The following is a 15,422-nucleotide window of genomic DNA, read 5'->3' on the forward strand; positions in this document are numbered from 1 at the left end:
ATACATTATTCTTGGCCTAGAATTCAGCTCAAGTATGGTCTACTCAAATTGCAACAATTGCATTTGGGAGACGTAATTTAATGATGGGATATATCTTTCCTACTGCACAGTTACAATTTGACTATAGCTAAATTTATCTCTCTAAATAAATTAAATATTTTTTGGTAAAGGAATAGATTTTGTTAAATTCTTTTAGTAGAATATAAAGTTTATATAAATACGTATATATAATTTTTATTGAGAAAATTGTTAGAAATTTAAGAAACGATTCATTTATTTCATCTCTCATTTTTGTCCTTAGGGAAGAAAGGGTGTCTGGTGTATGGGCTGCGACGCGTTATTTCGTTTGTCTTTATACGTTTTAGGGTTGAGGAATTTTCTTAAAGTTAATGAACATTCAGTTCGTACTCAATGTGGTTTCATATTCATTATCAAGCAATGCTTTGCGTGAAACTTGGGCAAGTCAAGTTCACTAACCCTTTTCCTTTTGTGAATTAGGTAAGGAAAATGAGCCTCTTATTTGACAACAGAAAACAGCAAGGCTGAAAGTACTTCAGACTCCCCACGGAAAGATGGCAGCACCTCTCATTCAGAATCCACTTCCTCAATTTAGATTTAGATTTCAATGGGAAGGAAGTTTTCTCTAGATTCCTGTTTCCATAGTTCTCCTCAGTGACCGACCTCAGGACATTCGATTCCACATTTTACGAGCACGTATATCGCACGTAATCGCTGGGTCTTAGACTTAGTGGAGTCGAGGACTGGAGTCCAACTTGCCTACTACGAAACATCAATGGCTCTTAAAGAGAGCAGGTATTTATTGTTTCAGAAGAAATAAGTGAAAAAAAACCTCGCTGAGATGGAACTAATTGCAACAAAAATAATTTTTGCTGTAAATTGTTGGTAATAAGCCCCTAAACACAATACTGAAAATATACATATGTTATATTTCGCAAAGTTCTATCTGTACCCCGCCACCCCCCCCCCCATAATCGGGTATACGGGAAAATCGTGAGCTCGTCGCCACGACAGATCTCTCCCCCCCCAGTGAGCGAAACGCAGTCAAGCACACCGGCTCATGGACCCAGCCGGGCGACCCGGCGATGCCCCCCGTGGCATTTATTGAAACTAAAAAATTAAAATTACAAATAATAGAAGTAGAGCTAGTTAACAGTTTCAACACAAATCATTACAAGTACAAAATCGAAAAGTTAGAAAGCGGCATGCAGGCCATGAAAATTTTTTAAAAGGTTCGTGAAATAAATGTTACAATTCTGAAAACTGGCGTGCAGGCCAATATGATACTAGGTCAAAAGATCCTTATATTCCATACAAATACCATTAAAATTTACAACAATAGAGATTCAAAAATTTTCAAGGGGTGCCAGCCCAGGTCAAAAGACCCTCATAAAAAAGCAAATTAAAAGTATAAAAAGTAAAAGTATGTAAAGTGGCAAAATGCCAATATAAAAACCATAAGCCTAATGGCAAGAAACAAAACACACTCAGGATAGTTCATAGTGTCCTAAATCACCAGAAACAAAGAGTTAATTTAGTCACTAAGATTCAAGTCCCAGGTGTTGGCAAGGCATTGCTCCAGGTGAGCTCCAAGTTTCAATGACAATCCAGAAACGATGATAAGTCATAGTTTCCAGACTTGTCACAAATCCAAATGGTTGATAAAAACAGCAAAAGTTGATTTGTTAAAATAGATTATTTGTTAAAACTGGCGAAAAGGGCAAAAGATAAAATTGTAAAGATGATTAAAAATTGTTATGACTCATGTAGGAAGGCCGAGTCGTCCTGGAAGTATAAGGATCAAAGTCCAGGAGGTAGATGTATAGGATCTAATTAATGAGACTACACGTTCAGTACATCGTCGAGTGTGTCTTTGATAATATTGATGATGATGTTTCAGCAGGTGATGTCCGAAAAAATTTGGTGCTCCGTCTTATTTTTAAATTTTGATCCACGGCGTGCTTCGCATTTTTGGCACTGGAAGATAAGGTGTTGAATATCTTGTATTTCTTCACAGTAGATGCATTTTGGTGATTTTCTAAAAAATCTAGCTTGGTGAACACCAAAGACACTGTGACCAGTTAAAAATTGATTGCAATAAAAATTTCCCTGCAGTCTGGTTGTCTTGGGATCTTTATAAAATTTATAGATTTGTCTTTCCTTTATAATGTCAGACCACTCCAACCTCCAACGAGCCATTATATAATTGTGTAATATTGATTTGATCTGTGTGGGGTCCAGCGAGGTGGTATATTCCACGAGGTCGAGATTGATGGCTTCCTTCGCTAGTTGATCTGCCTCCTCATTGCCGGCATGCCCCACATGAGCTTTGATCCAATTGAGAGTAATAGTTTTATTCCAAACACTTTTTATTTCTTGCACAATCGTATTGTTATGTGTGGGGTTAGCCAAAGCATGCAATGAGGAGAGCGAGTCGGTGTAAATATCAACGTGATCATTTTGTCCAGCTGCATATTTGACTGCTTCTCTTATAGCCTTCAACTAGGCCTCAAAAATTGAACAGTGATCGACGCTCTGGAGACGGTCCTGGCAATGTTAACACCATCTTGTTCAATTGCGACGCCAAAACCTGTTCTATATTGTTGTTGCTTGACCTCCATCCTAGACCCGTTCGTATAGATTTCTAGTGCGATATTATCTGGTGCTCTGTATCCCCAAGACACAGCGAGTTGAATTGCTGGGTGAATAATCGTAGATTGGCAGAAGTTTACTTTTTCAAGGATTGAATCAATAGTAGATTCCAGAATAACTTGAGAGATGTCTGTCAATTTCCATTTCCATTTTATTCCTTTACTGAATATTGTCTCTATGATATTTAGATGGGTCGGTATAGCACCCGTCAGTATCTGGATAGATTCAGTGCTAACGGTTGAATAACAGTTGGTAATCGTTAAAAGTAGTACTCTTTGTATAGAAGTAAGTTTCTCATTGATTTTGACTGTATTTCTATACCAGACACTGGCGGAGTACAAAATAATTTTCTCGCTGGCCTGGAGATAGATTCTTTTTAGTTGTATGGGCTTAGTCTCCACGTGACTCCAGCGACCCTTTTCGTCATTTGGTTGAATCCCGTTTTTTTCTCTTTAACGTCATTGAGATGTGGGATCCATGTAATGCCTGAATCCAGCAACACTCCAAGGTATTTTAAAACGTTGACCACCTTCAGGCTCGTATTATTCTGATCTATTCTGACACATGGTGCTCGAGAGATTTTCCTATTATTCTTGTTAAAAACAATGATTTTAGCTTTGTCCTGACTGAAGGTAAGTTTATGTGCTCTGGCCCAGGCCAACATTGTTGTAAGTTCGTGGGTCGCTAGTTGATCAAATATGTAGAGTATGCTGTGTCTTGGGAGAATAAAAACATCGTCTGCGAAAACAATGATGCTAAACTCTTGTATGTTAAAATCGGTAAATGGTCTAAAATCAATTTGTGATGCATATCTGAAAATTGAGTTTGCATAGATGAGCCAAAGAATGGGTCCTAAGGATGACTCTTGTGGTACACCTCTCTTTACTTTCCTCTTGTCGATGGTGTTGCCCTCTAAATCCTCGTAGGTGACGCTTCTATTGTCTAAGAAACTGAAAATGATGCATCTGATATTGTGAGGGACTTCAAGTTGGTTGAGGATTGTCTTGAGTATACCACAATCGGCATCATCGAAGCTCCCTTCATGTTCAGGGCCACCCCCAGAGGGTGTTGTTTGTTCTGTTTAGCCCCTTCAATGAAATCTACAACATATTTGAGTGCATCCTCCGTACTCCTTCCAGATCTGAAGCCATATTGTTGTTCGTCAAGAAGTTGATTGCTTTCTAAGTGGTAAATTAACCTTTAAGTTATCATTTTGTCGAGAATTTTGCCCTAGACTGGAAGGAGGGTAATTGTTCTATAAGCATCTGGTCTATCTGGTAACTTTCCAGGTTTGGCGATGAGGGCGACCCTGGCCAACTTCCAACTATCGGGGAAATATTTCATATCAAGACAATGGTTAAATATATCAATAAACCATTTCTTATTTGTGTTATAGAGTTCCTTAAAGGCACGAGCACGTATATCGCACGCAATCGCTGGGTCTTAGATTTAGAGGAGTCGAGGACCGGAGTCCGACTTGCCTACTTCGAAACCTCAATGAGAGCTAACGATGTTAAAGAGAGCGTGTATTTCATGTTTCAGAGGAAATAAGTGAAAAAGAAACACCAGTGAGGTGGAACTAATTGCAACAAAAATAATTTTTGCTGTAAATTGTAGGTAATAAACCCCTAACCACAATACTGAAAATATACATATGTTGCATTTCGTGAAATCTGTTTTTCGACCGGCATTTAGAGAAAAAAACATGAAAAATTAAATAAAAAAATAATGAAAACTTAAGTGTGGTATCAAATTACGCAAAATTTGATACTGTAAAAGAATCATATTTTATTAAGTAGAAAAGAATAATGACGAAATGGGGCCCGAAAATTGGGATGAAAACATATCTTTAATGAACCAAGCAGTTAAAAAATCTTATGAGTCCAACTTTATCAACATTTAAGAAAATGTTAAAGTAATATGTAATTGAATGAGCTATTTAAAGTAAAAATTTCCTAGGGTGTAAAAGCTAAAACTGAAAAGGTTACACAATAAAATGGGTTTTTATAATCACATTTCATCTTCATCTAAATCAAAACTGTCTCATGTGCTTATACAGTTATTTCCACATCAGTGTTAACAAACATCTGAACATAGATTTCCATACCAGAGACTTGTACAGACTTTTGCATAGGGCTTTTTTCAACTGTAGTTTGATGGGCACATTTAATAGTTTGTCTCCGCCAAGGAATCGCCAGCTTTATAGCACAGGATGAGCAATAGGCTTGAACAGGTTTTTCCATACAAAACATCGCAAATGCACCCGAAGTAAATTATAATTCGATGCATTTTATGTTGGATTCAAACGAGCAATATCAAATTCTTTTTTAGTTGAAGATATTTTTCTAATGTATTTTCCATAGCGAAGCAAATTTAGGTTTATTGTGTCTATGTTACTTTATAGACACAATAAATTTGCAGCCAATTATAATCCATATTCCAATTGCCATATTCTTTAGTCACTTCCTCGGATGATCTAAATTGGAAATTACATAATGTTCTGGACTTGATAATATTTCGAAAAGCAGAAGACTTACCCTTTTCAAATTAAGTCTTGATTGTTTCACAGCATGTTAATGTGTGAATAAAAAGTAGAGTTCTGCAGGATTTTTCTCCGATTGATTTTTGTATAGCTTTAATATCAGAAGCTTTTTATCACATTGTGTGGCAGACTGCATTAAAATGTTTCTAAGAGAATAATATAGTAGTAGGATTGAAACATCACTATCATCAGCTACTACGCTACCATGTTTTTCTTGGACTTTTTTTAATGCTTCTCTAACAATTAGCGTGGTTGCATCACCTTCTGCATATATTACTGAATCACCTCTTTCGTCAAAGTAACTGCACGGAATATTATAAAAACGTTGCTTGTTCGTAGAATTTGAAGGGAACTTGTTTTTTATTGATAATTGCTGTTGTATTTTCATCAGTGACTGCTACAACAGACGTTTCTTTCTAACGCAATATGTGCTCCCGATCTTTTATAATTGGTTTTTCATATTCTTCAAAAAACATTGTCACTTTTTCATACCTTCTATAGACATGAGATTCATTTTGCCTCATAACATCGCCAAATGTGGCATAACTGAACCATGGTAACATTTAGGACGTAGGAAGTATTTTGCTGGAAACTAGATTTAAGCTATTGGCAGCTATGGATTCATGTTATTATCAGGCTTTTTCATGCTATCTAATGAGCTTGCTCAAGAAGATTTATCAGTTTTTCTTATTTGTTGGGTACTAGAGACAAATAATGAACTTGGTCGAGAGGATAGCTTGTAATTGAAAAACTGTCTTACATCTTTAGTTGTTTCATTTAAGAAAATGCAATCATGCATTCAGGGAATTAAGAGACGCGAATCTGCATGTTAAGAATAACCGGAAATAAGAATTCCTTTTTTCAGTACAGAGATGGTTATGGCCTTGTCTGATTTTAAAAAAATCCATCTTTAAAACGGTTGCCAGTATTATCTTAAATGTTTTTTTCTAATAGTGTCAATGCTTTCTACCGTAACTTTGTTTTTACTACTCTTAATTCCATTAGAAATATTTCCTCAAGTCTCTTGAAGTAGCACTAAAGGCTAAGTATAGTTAAAAAAATACATATTATCTTCTTCATATTTTCGAAATCTCTGACCACTCTAGGATCAGTTAAATCAGTATGTTGCTCACTGCGAATTCGGGCAACACTGGTTAGAAAAATCACTGTAAATGTTGCTTCAGTCCATCTAGAATGACTCAAAATCCAAGTTGCACATTGTGTTTCTGTCATCCCCCCCATGAGTTATACCAGAACGTTTTTCGGTGCATTTTATGAGTATTTACTCATTGTACATATCCGCCAAATACCAGATCTTTTCTTGATACTTCCTTGTACAGCAGAGTAACCTTCATTCAGAATTTCGTAGAGCTCAGCATTTATTGTTTTTAGATCTCGCATCTGTTGAAGATATATTTTTGCGAATTTAGCATAATTAATATGGCCTGATCTGGCAAAAAAGTAGCATATGCTCGATCGCTTGAAAGTGTAATTAAAAATTTCCTGAAATCTCAGCCGAAATAAATTTTTTTTACAATATCCACCATATTCAGATAAATTATTCAAAGTTTGGCAGTACAACTTTGGGGTTTGAGAATATACTTCCTTTCACCTATTAATAAGGAAAGGTTTTTGAAGAGCACGATGTGAAATAGCTTCCTCTACTTTAATATCATCTCTGAACAAGTTTTCGAAAATGTCGATAGATTTTTCCGGACTAAAACCATTATCAACTGCTTCCAATTTCATTGCGTTACCGGAAATGCATTTATTTTCCGACGCAATCTAATTTAAATTTGAATCTGTGTTTATTTCGACTGGTAGGGTAGGACTTCAATGCATCTGATACAAAAGCAGAAAGAACTGAAGAAATGAGAAACTCCTTTATTATTATCGCATATAATTTCCATACCTTTATCGATTCCCTTTGAACAAAAGTTACAATAGCAGATTTTACATTCAATCTTTTTGTTTCGTTTCTAATGAACTTAAGTGTAGTGTAAACACAGCTGTATGCAGTTCGATTCAGGTACATAATTGGCAATAAAGAATCTATTGTTACACCACTCTTATCACCTTCTATAGCATTTTACATGTTTTGTATGTATTTTAGTGTTTTAAATAACTTACTGGCATTCTAAAGAACATCGAGGAGATTAGTTTTAATTGATTCATAGAATAAATTTTGAAATTTCAGTTTACTCATGGCAGTAGAATTAGGAATTGAATGTAGTAAGAGGGAATTTTCCACTCTCTTTATAATTTCATGTACTTAAGAGTGGGCTTTCAGTCGTTTTATATTGTCCGTGAACAACAAAGATGTGTCAGAAGACGCTCCTAAGGAGCATCTTTTAATTACCATACCATAAAAGTGCTACAACCATCGATTGTTGCTATATTAGGATCAAACTTTTACCCTAGCTGTTGTGAGAAATAGCCGGATTTCGCAGTGCTTTGGTTACTTCCATCCATTACAGAACAGTGCAAGTATTTTTGCACTTTATCATAATATACACTAATTCCAGGTTACAAAGTCCATCAAATAAGAAACGTGATTAAAAATATCTGGAAATCTGTGCTCCAACAGTAAGAAGAATTGGACATACAGGTCTGCAAGCTTGCATTACGACCTGAACTACCGAAACCTGTTTCAGATCATTATATTTGCAACCAATCAAGATATAAAAAAACAGTAACACAGGTGGTAAATATGTCTTGTTTTCTTCAATTGCTAAATAACTGATGCACTGAGAAAAAATTCTCATTTTTATATAAAAAAATTTGTTTTAGTTCTTATCAGTTTCGCTACAGACTCGATTAATCAAAAGCTTTCTTTATCAAGGTCGTCAAGACATTTTTGTTTGTGATATTCTAAGATCATGTTTTACACAGTTATTCCAAATGATATGTTGCAGTTGATATCTATGTCGGATATTATGATAATTTCTTTAAACCAGTCAATTAACTGTTTCATCAAATGCCTAGAAGCGTGAGACTCACTTTTTTCAGGTAAGAAACTAGACATTTTATCTACAAAGTAACTGATTGATATTGGCTCCTCGCAGTTCCCTTGTAACCACTCACACGTTGTTATAAAATCACCCGATTTATCAATGTCAGCTGGACGAACTACTGATGTGGTCAATCCTTCATTACATTCAGAAGTATTATTTAATGAAATGGGTTTGTCTTTTCTGAAATTGTCATAATTGATGATACCGTACTTCGGCAATTGGCAAATTTATGATTGAAAGCATCTTTGCGTGTGCATTTTCTGCCCATATTTCTATCATATTACACAATAGTTTCAAAATTGTTTCTCGAAACTGGAAAGTACGCGCATTCATGACTGCCAGTTTTTTTTCTTAAATATTTCATAATCCGTACTAATTTGGCTACAAAACGAACAGTTCTCTTTTAAATTGGGCGATATTACACCGTTCTTCAGCTGGTTCCAGAATTATCATCTAGGGATGTTTTCAGTTTTATATTGCTTTTAAATCTGGTAGGATTGATGTATGCACGTCATCCCGGGATATACACTTTAACATCATCAGTTGGCATGGAAGTAAAACGTTTATGAATGTCATCATCATTTTGTTTGCTTGCATTCATAATTCCCTCAAAGCCTTTTGCAATTAATTTGACACAAAAAATATCGTTTCCAAGTACATCGGAACACAGAAAGTGCTTCGAAAGATGATTAAAAATGATTATTTCTATTTGAATATCTATTTGAAGTACAAAAAAGATCAATTCACAAATGATTGACTCATCTTGCTACATAATCTGCAATAGTGTCCCTTTTTTTAAATGCAGAGTCATGAAAGCACTATTTTTTTCACCATCCCCAACCTAAATGTTGCTAAACATTTTACTCTTCAAAATCAACATTATATTATTTTTCAGCATTAAATTTCTTTTAAATTGATATAAAATTTTATTTTTTTCATGATTTTGTAAAATTTGTCATGTTTTTCATGATGGCGACCAAAAAAAACTCATTTTACTCAACAGTAGGGATGTATATTTTTAGTATGTCGATTAAAGGATTATTACCTATAATTTAAAACAATAAACATTTTTTGTAGCTGTGGTGTGATCATGGGAGCACCACAATGTTTATCTTTCTAAGTACCTACAAGGCTGTCTCCAACAAGAGCGCCCTCTTCGTTGCCTTTGCGAGATCTCTAGGGACAACCGCTAAGAAGGGGACGCTATCTTTTGGAGAAAGAGGGGTATTCCCCGTAGATCTCGAGGCAGCAGCTTCTTCTTTTTTTGAGCTGCGTGTTTGATTTTTTCCCCCTGTGTGCTCCAAGTTTGTAATAATCCATCATAGTTTTATTTTTTCAACTTCATAAATTCAACAAATCGCAAATCATCTATTTCGTAAATTCAACTGCAGCAGTCTCAAATATGCTAATTACATAAATTAATATTTTTATACTCCTTGGAGCACACAGGGAGGACATAGTCCACGTGTAGGACTTGATACTACTTTTTTTCTACACTTCACGAACAGTAGATGTACTATATTTATAAATATGATAATTAAATAAAAGGATTTGTGATGTATTTGGAGTCCAGAGTAGTCTTTTAGCTATGGCAACTTAGAAATATCTCCCATAAGAAATAACTTCGATGTTCCTGTTCTGAGAATTAAAACAGCGCAACCTTTAGCTCCTCATCGTTAAGGTATGTCTGAAGTAAGTTTTAATCGGTCCATGATCGATGCCAGAAGACGAGATACCACCAGTTCTGGCGAGCAACATCTTCTCTCCACTATGCGGTTCCACCCGGTAGTAGCAATTTTACCCGGTAGATGCTATTTCTACTGTACTATTAATCCACACACAAAAAGAATTTTCATTTCTTTACTTGACATTTACGATTCGGGATTCAGCAATTTTTTTTACAGTGGGCAAGTCTTTAATCCATACTCAATCTAATTTTCTTTTCCCGCGGAGAAAAAAAAATCTGGTACAATTATCGTACAGTACGGTTACGACATTCCTAATTAAAAAATATAACTCCCCCATTAATAAATCCAAAATATACTAATATTTAAACCATTCATTTGGTAATATATTCGTTGACATGGTATATTGGTAATGGTTTACCAGAAATTCACCAAGTTTTCGAAATTATAGTTCTTATTATCCCATATTTAGAAAAAAAAATGCAAAATTGAAAAGTAAATTTAACCAAATAAATAGTTTTTATACGATGAAATTACAAAGTTTACCATATTTACCAAACTCTATCACATCTTATGAATTTTGTTGTTAATTTTACCAACATCATTACCAGAGCACTGCAGTAAAAATTACTGAGCTTTTTGATGCCCAGATCGAGCCAGAAACACCGTAGAATTCAACATATTCTGGCAGTTTTGATCAGACTTTTTTCTTTGCTCAATGTATGATTGAGGGTTATGCAAATTTTCTTAACATAAAAAGGCATTTAATCTTCACTCGAAATGATTTTCGTAATTTACTGATTTCTTTTTATGATTTAGTATAAAACATATTTTCTAATAGTGAGAAAGTACTCATTTATAATTAAATTTCTCTACCTATTTTGTTCGCAAATACTATAAGTTAAATACAGGTAAAGAGGAAAAATATTATGAAAAGCACTTGGTAGACTACTAAGCAATGACATTTTTTCTACACATTATGTTTACTTAACCTCTTAGCATTTTGATTTTATTGTATTCTATACCAGTGAAAATAAAAGAAAGGAAAAAAATTATCTCGAAAAACTTAATTTATTATTATTCTTTCTTTTTTTTTTTGAAAAACAACTTCACTGAAACCATTTTCCTTATTATTCTTGGCCTAGAATTCAGCTCAAGTATGGTCTACTCAAATTGCAACAATTGCATTTGGGAGACGTAATTTTATTATGTCAACACTCACAGGGTTTCGAAAATCAAAAAAATTGCAACATAAATTGATTGAATTTAACTTTATTAAAAGCCATTACATTCTCTTTTGAAATCAGTATTAAAATGCTGGAAAAATTAGGACATCATGTTCTAAATCAATCATAAAATCAATGTCTAATCAATGTCTAAATCAATGTCTAATCAATGTCTAAATCAATTTCTGAATCAAATTATCATAACTTTGAAATTAGTTTCAAATATATTGGTTTATTTTAATCTGACAAAGTAACATAAATTAAGTCGGAAAAAACATTGATTCTGGTAGAACTGAAACAATCCTTTTTAAATGATCCAAAATATTCAACCAAAAAACATTTATTAGCAAGCGGAATGCTAACTTAAAAAAAATGACTGGAACTTGTTTGCCAACCCAATAATTGAAATATCTCAAAGAAGCCTTTTTAATAATAAACTTTTGTTGAAATTAGAAACTTGGTTTTTTCATCTAATTTTACATTCAACTTAATGAATATTCTTAAGAAGGCATTTGAAGAAGGAATCAAGTTTTGTTTTTGAAACTAAGTTAATGGTGTATTAATTTACATTGCATGATTCAGGGAAATGTAAATATTTCGCGAAATCTTTGTAATGCAGGGACGTCTATCGAATTTTAATTCTTTTGAAGTGATAATCGAGCTATTGTTATGCTAATATTAAATGCCTCATAAAATTTTCAATTTAATACATTGAAGATAGCTGATTTTATTCTTAATCATTTATATTTTAAACACATATTATTATAGACTTATATTGTATTGTTACTATTTAAATAAATTTAGAATAAGATAAATAATTACAAATTTTTAAATTTAAAGTATTAACATCATAGGAAGAAGCATTTGATGCTCTAATGGCAGTGTATAATGCAAATGAGTGAAAACATAAAATGTGATCGTAATATTTAAAAAAAACAGTGTTCAAATGAATTTACCTGATCCTTCGTTCCAGAAGGATCTCCAGGTTCATGTGGTCTGATGCTGTATTAAGGGATATGAATTGAAGAGAGTTCATTTCAGGAAATGTTAAAAACTTTATTTTTTACTTCTCATCACGGGTTCATGGATGCAGGTGGCTCCGGACAGGTGGTGTTGAAACATAAGGGATCTCCAGGATAAATTTCAAATCTTGGACAAGAAAAAATTTCCTTTCGAAAGAAGATGAATTCCAGTTCTCAAAAAATCAAATCATCTGAATTGTGCCGCATGCACAACATGGATGTAGAAAACGCGTCAAATCATTGGCAACAGGAACACGTGCCAAGCCTCATCTTTATATTAATGGAATGTGATAGTGTCTTGAAATTAATTGATTAGATTTTAACTTAATGAGTCTCCATAATTATTTCTTGTAAAAAAAGGACAATCACTGAGCAGGAACAAAGTCCTTCATAGATTTTGTTTGCATTTCCTGGAATTATTATCAATTGAATGAAAATTTGGAATTATTATCCCAATGAAATTAATAACGTTTTTGTCTCGACTTTGAAGTGGTAAATATTTTAAATTAGCTTTTTTTTATAAAAAATAAGATATTTATAAATATAAATTATTAAACATTAGCAAAAACAGAGTTAACTGAAGACGAAGAAGTAAATTCTGGTTAAATTACAATAATGTACGGTAAAGACAAGTAAGAAAAAAACATATTCTGGCTAATAAAAACAAAATATTACGGTATTTAAATCATTCATTTGGAAATACTGTTGTACAAGTGGTAACGGTTCACCGAAAATTCTAGTTTTCAAAATTAGATTTCATATTACAACACTAAAACTACTAACTAAACGAAGTGAGGCGACAGACCATAGAGGGATGAAAGCCTACTTTGGTCTCGGGGTGTAGTAGTAGATTTGGCTGTCAGCCGAACGCGAAACCCCCAGCTTTTTAGTCTCCTAGCATGCTTGGTACTCATTTTATCAACCCACTGATGGGTTAAAAGACTGAGTCAACCGGTCTGAGGATCGAGCCCAAGACCTGTCACACGAGAAGCCGAAGAGCTACCACCAAGCGTCCTTACATTCAGTTGAAAATTGAAAGGTACATTTACCAAATGAAAAGTTTTCATGCCATGCTTTAAGGTATCATGATACAATTACCAAATTTAGCTCACATACCAAATTAAAATGTCTTAACTTTACCAAATTCATAAATTTCTTAACTTCACCAAAATCATCCCCAAAGCACTTCGATAAAATTTAACTAGCTTTTTCGCGTTCCCAGAAAGCCAGAAACGCCTCAGATTGTACCATTTTCTGGTGATTTTGATGCTTTGCTTTTTTTCTCAGTGGGCGGTAACGAACAGTTGTCATAATTTCAAAATAGTCATAAGAAACATTTAACAAAGCTTTATTTTATTTGACGACGAAATCTAAATAAAATACCACGCAGCTTTTGTAAAAATAAAAAAAAATGATCAGGAAAAAACGAAACATTCGTAAATGAAATAAAAGTTAAAGTGAAGTCACCATTCGCACCAATCATGTTTTTAACACATAAAAAAATAAAAGCTACTTTTTTTTTATCAATGCTCAGTAATGAAAAGTTATTACAAGCTCAAAGTATTTATTTAAAAAAAATATACAATTCTTTAAAAAGTTTTATTTCCTTAAAGAGCAAATTATTCGAATAAAATATCATGCAGTATATGTAAAAACAAATTAAAAAAAGATGGGGGGGGGGAAACGAAATTTTTTTTAAATGAAATAAAATGAGAAGGGAAGTTACAATTTCCACTAATCATGTTTGAAGGAAACAAAAAGAATTTCTGGAAATTGTAACTATTATTACAATTCAATGCACTCTAACAGAAATGAAGTAATCTTTCAAGAAAATGTAATGGGTTCCAAACAAATAGCTTTCTCGCGGAAGATTGATTGCATTTTTTTATCACATGGATGAGTCTCCGTGGTGCAAAAAATGATGGAACTACGACGTCAGATTTATTCACTATTAATCATCATTCAACATTTATATTGAGTATAAATGGTCTATTTGAATCTCATTCTTATTTTCTAAGGCTGTAAAATAGATTTACAATTGACAAAGGTGCATTCTTTGAAAATATATCATCGTAATGAATTGAGTAAAATATTTTATTTGACAACACATTTATAAGATTGGATAAAAAATAAACACTTTTTTTGCTAAAAAGTAAACAAAGCAAATGAAAGACTCGGGGAAAATACCCTTTTTGAAATTAAAATGTTCCTTCATTCATTGTTGTAGTATAAATGATCGATTGGAATTTTTCACTTATAAGCTTTTTAAACCATTACACAACAATTCTATACTACATTTCTCGTAACATTTCTACATTTCTCAGTCGCAAGAGCAATACTTAGCTGGCCCAATTTCGAAGTGACGAAACCTAAAAACAAACCATAACTCAAACTTCAGAGGAAAAGTTCCAAACTTGTCATATTTCTTGTAGATAAATATTACATGCATTTGCTAAATGAAACCTGAAACAATACATTGAAATACATACAAAAAGTACTATAATAACTAAATAACAATCGAAAGAACATGACGGCTGGCTGATGACAACTTGCATGTTTTATAAGGCACTTCTTCAAATTTTACAAGAAGAAAAGGTTAAAAAACGCTTTCTCATTTCGTGCTTATAGTTACTTTTTTGCACACAATGAATTTCTTCAGATATCTAAATAATGAAATGTATATTGGAAGAACAATGAATAATATGAGAATATGGCTGATGATGACTGAATATTACATATAAGTATTCATCATTATAATATTACGATGGTGTTAAATTCATAAAACTCAGTCGTTAAAAGAAAGGTTATGAACTTGTCACATTTCTTGTGTATCAATCTCTTTGCTATAGATAAGTTAATAAAGAAACCGGTTTTGTTTGTAAAATGTTGTCATATGTACAGTTCGCAAAAAGAAAAAAACATATCACCTTGAATAACTTTCGTTCTAATGATCGGATTTTCACGAACTAAGTGTCAATCTTAATGGTTCCTGGGGGTGACCTCAAATGGGCTAATTAATTAGTGCTAACTATTAATTAAGTTACGAAATCAGACACAAAAACATACTTTCTCTGAATAAACATATTTTTTTTTTACATATTTGGATTCCTTGTTTTCAAAATATAGGGGGTAGCCGCAATCAGGGAGATGTGGTCCCACAGTTTGGTCTGGAGAGCGATTCAAAGTTTGGACCCCTTGATGTTAATTTCGCTTTTTGCGTTTTCAGTCATATTTTCAAAACTAATGAAGCAATTCAAAAAAAA

Source organism: Parasteatoda tepidariorum, chromosome 1, assembly GCF_043381705.1.
Source record: "Parasteatoda tepidariorum isolate YZ-2023 chromosome 1, CAS_Ptep_4.0, whole genome shotgun sequence".
NCBI lineage: Eukaryota > Metazoa > Arthropoda > Arachnida > Araneae > Theridiidae > Parasteatoda > Parasteatoda tepidariorum.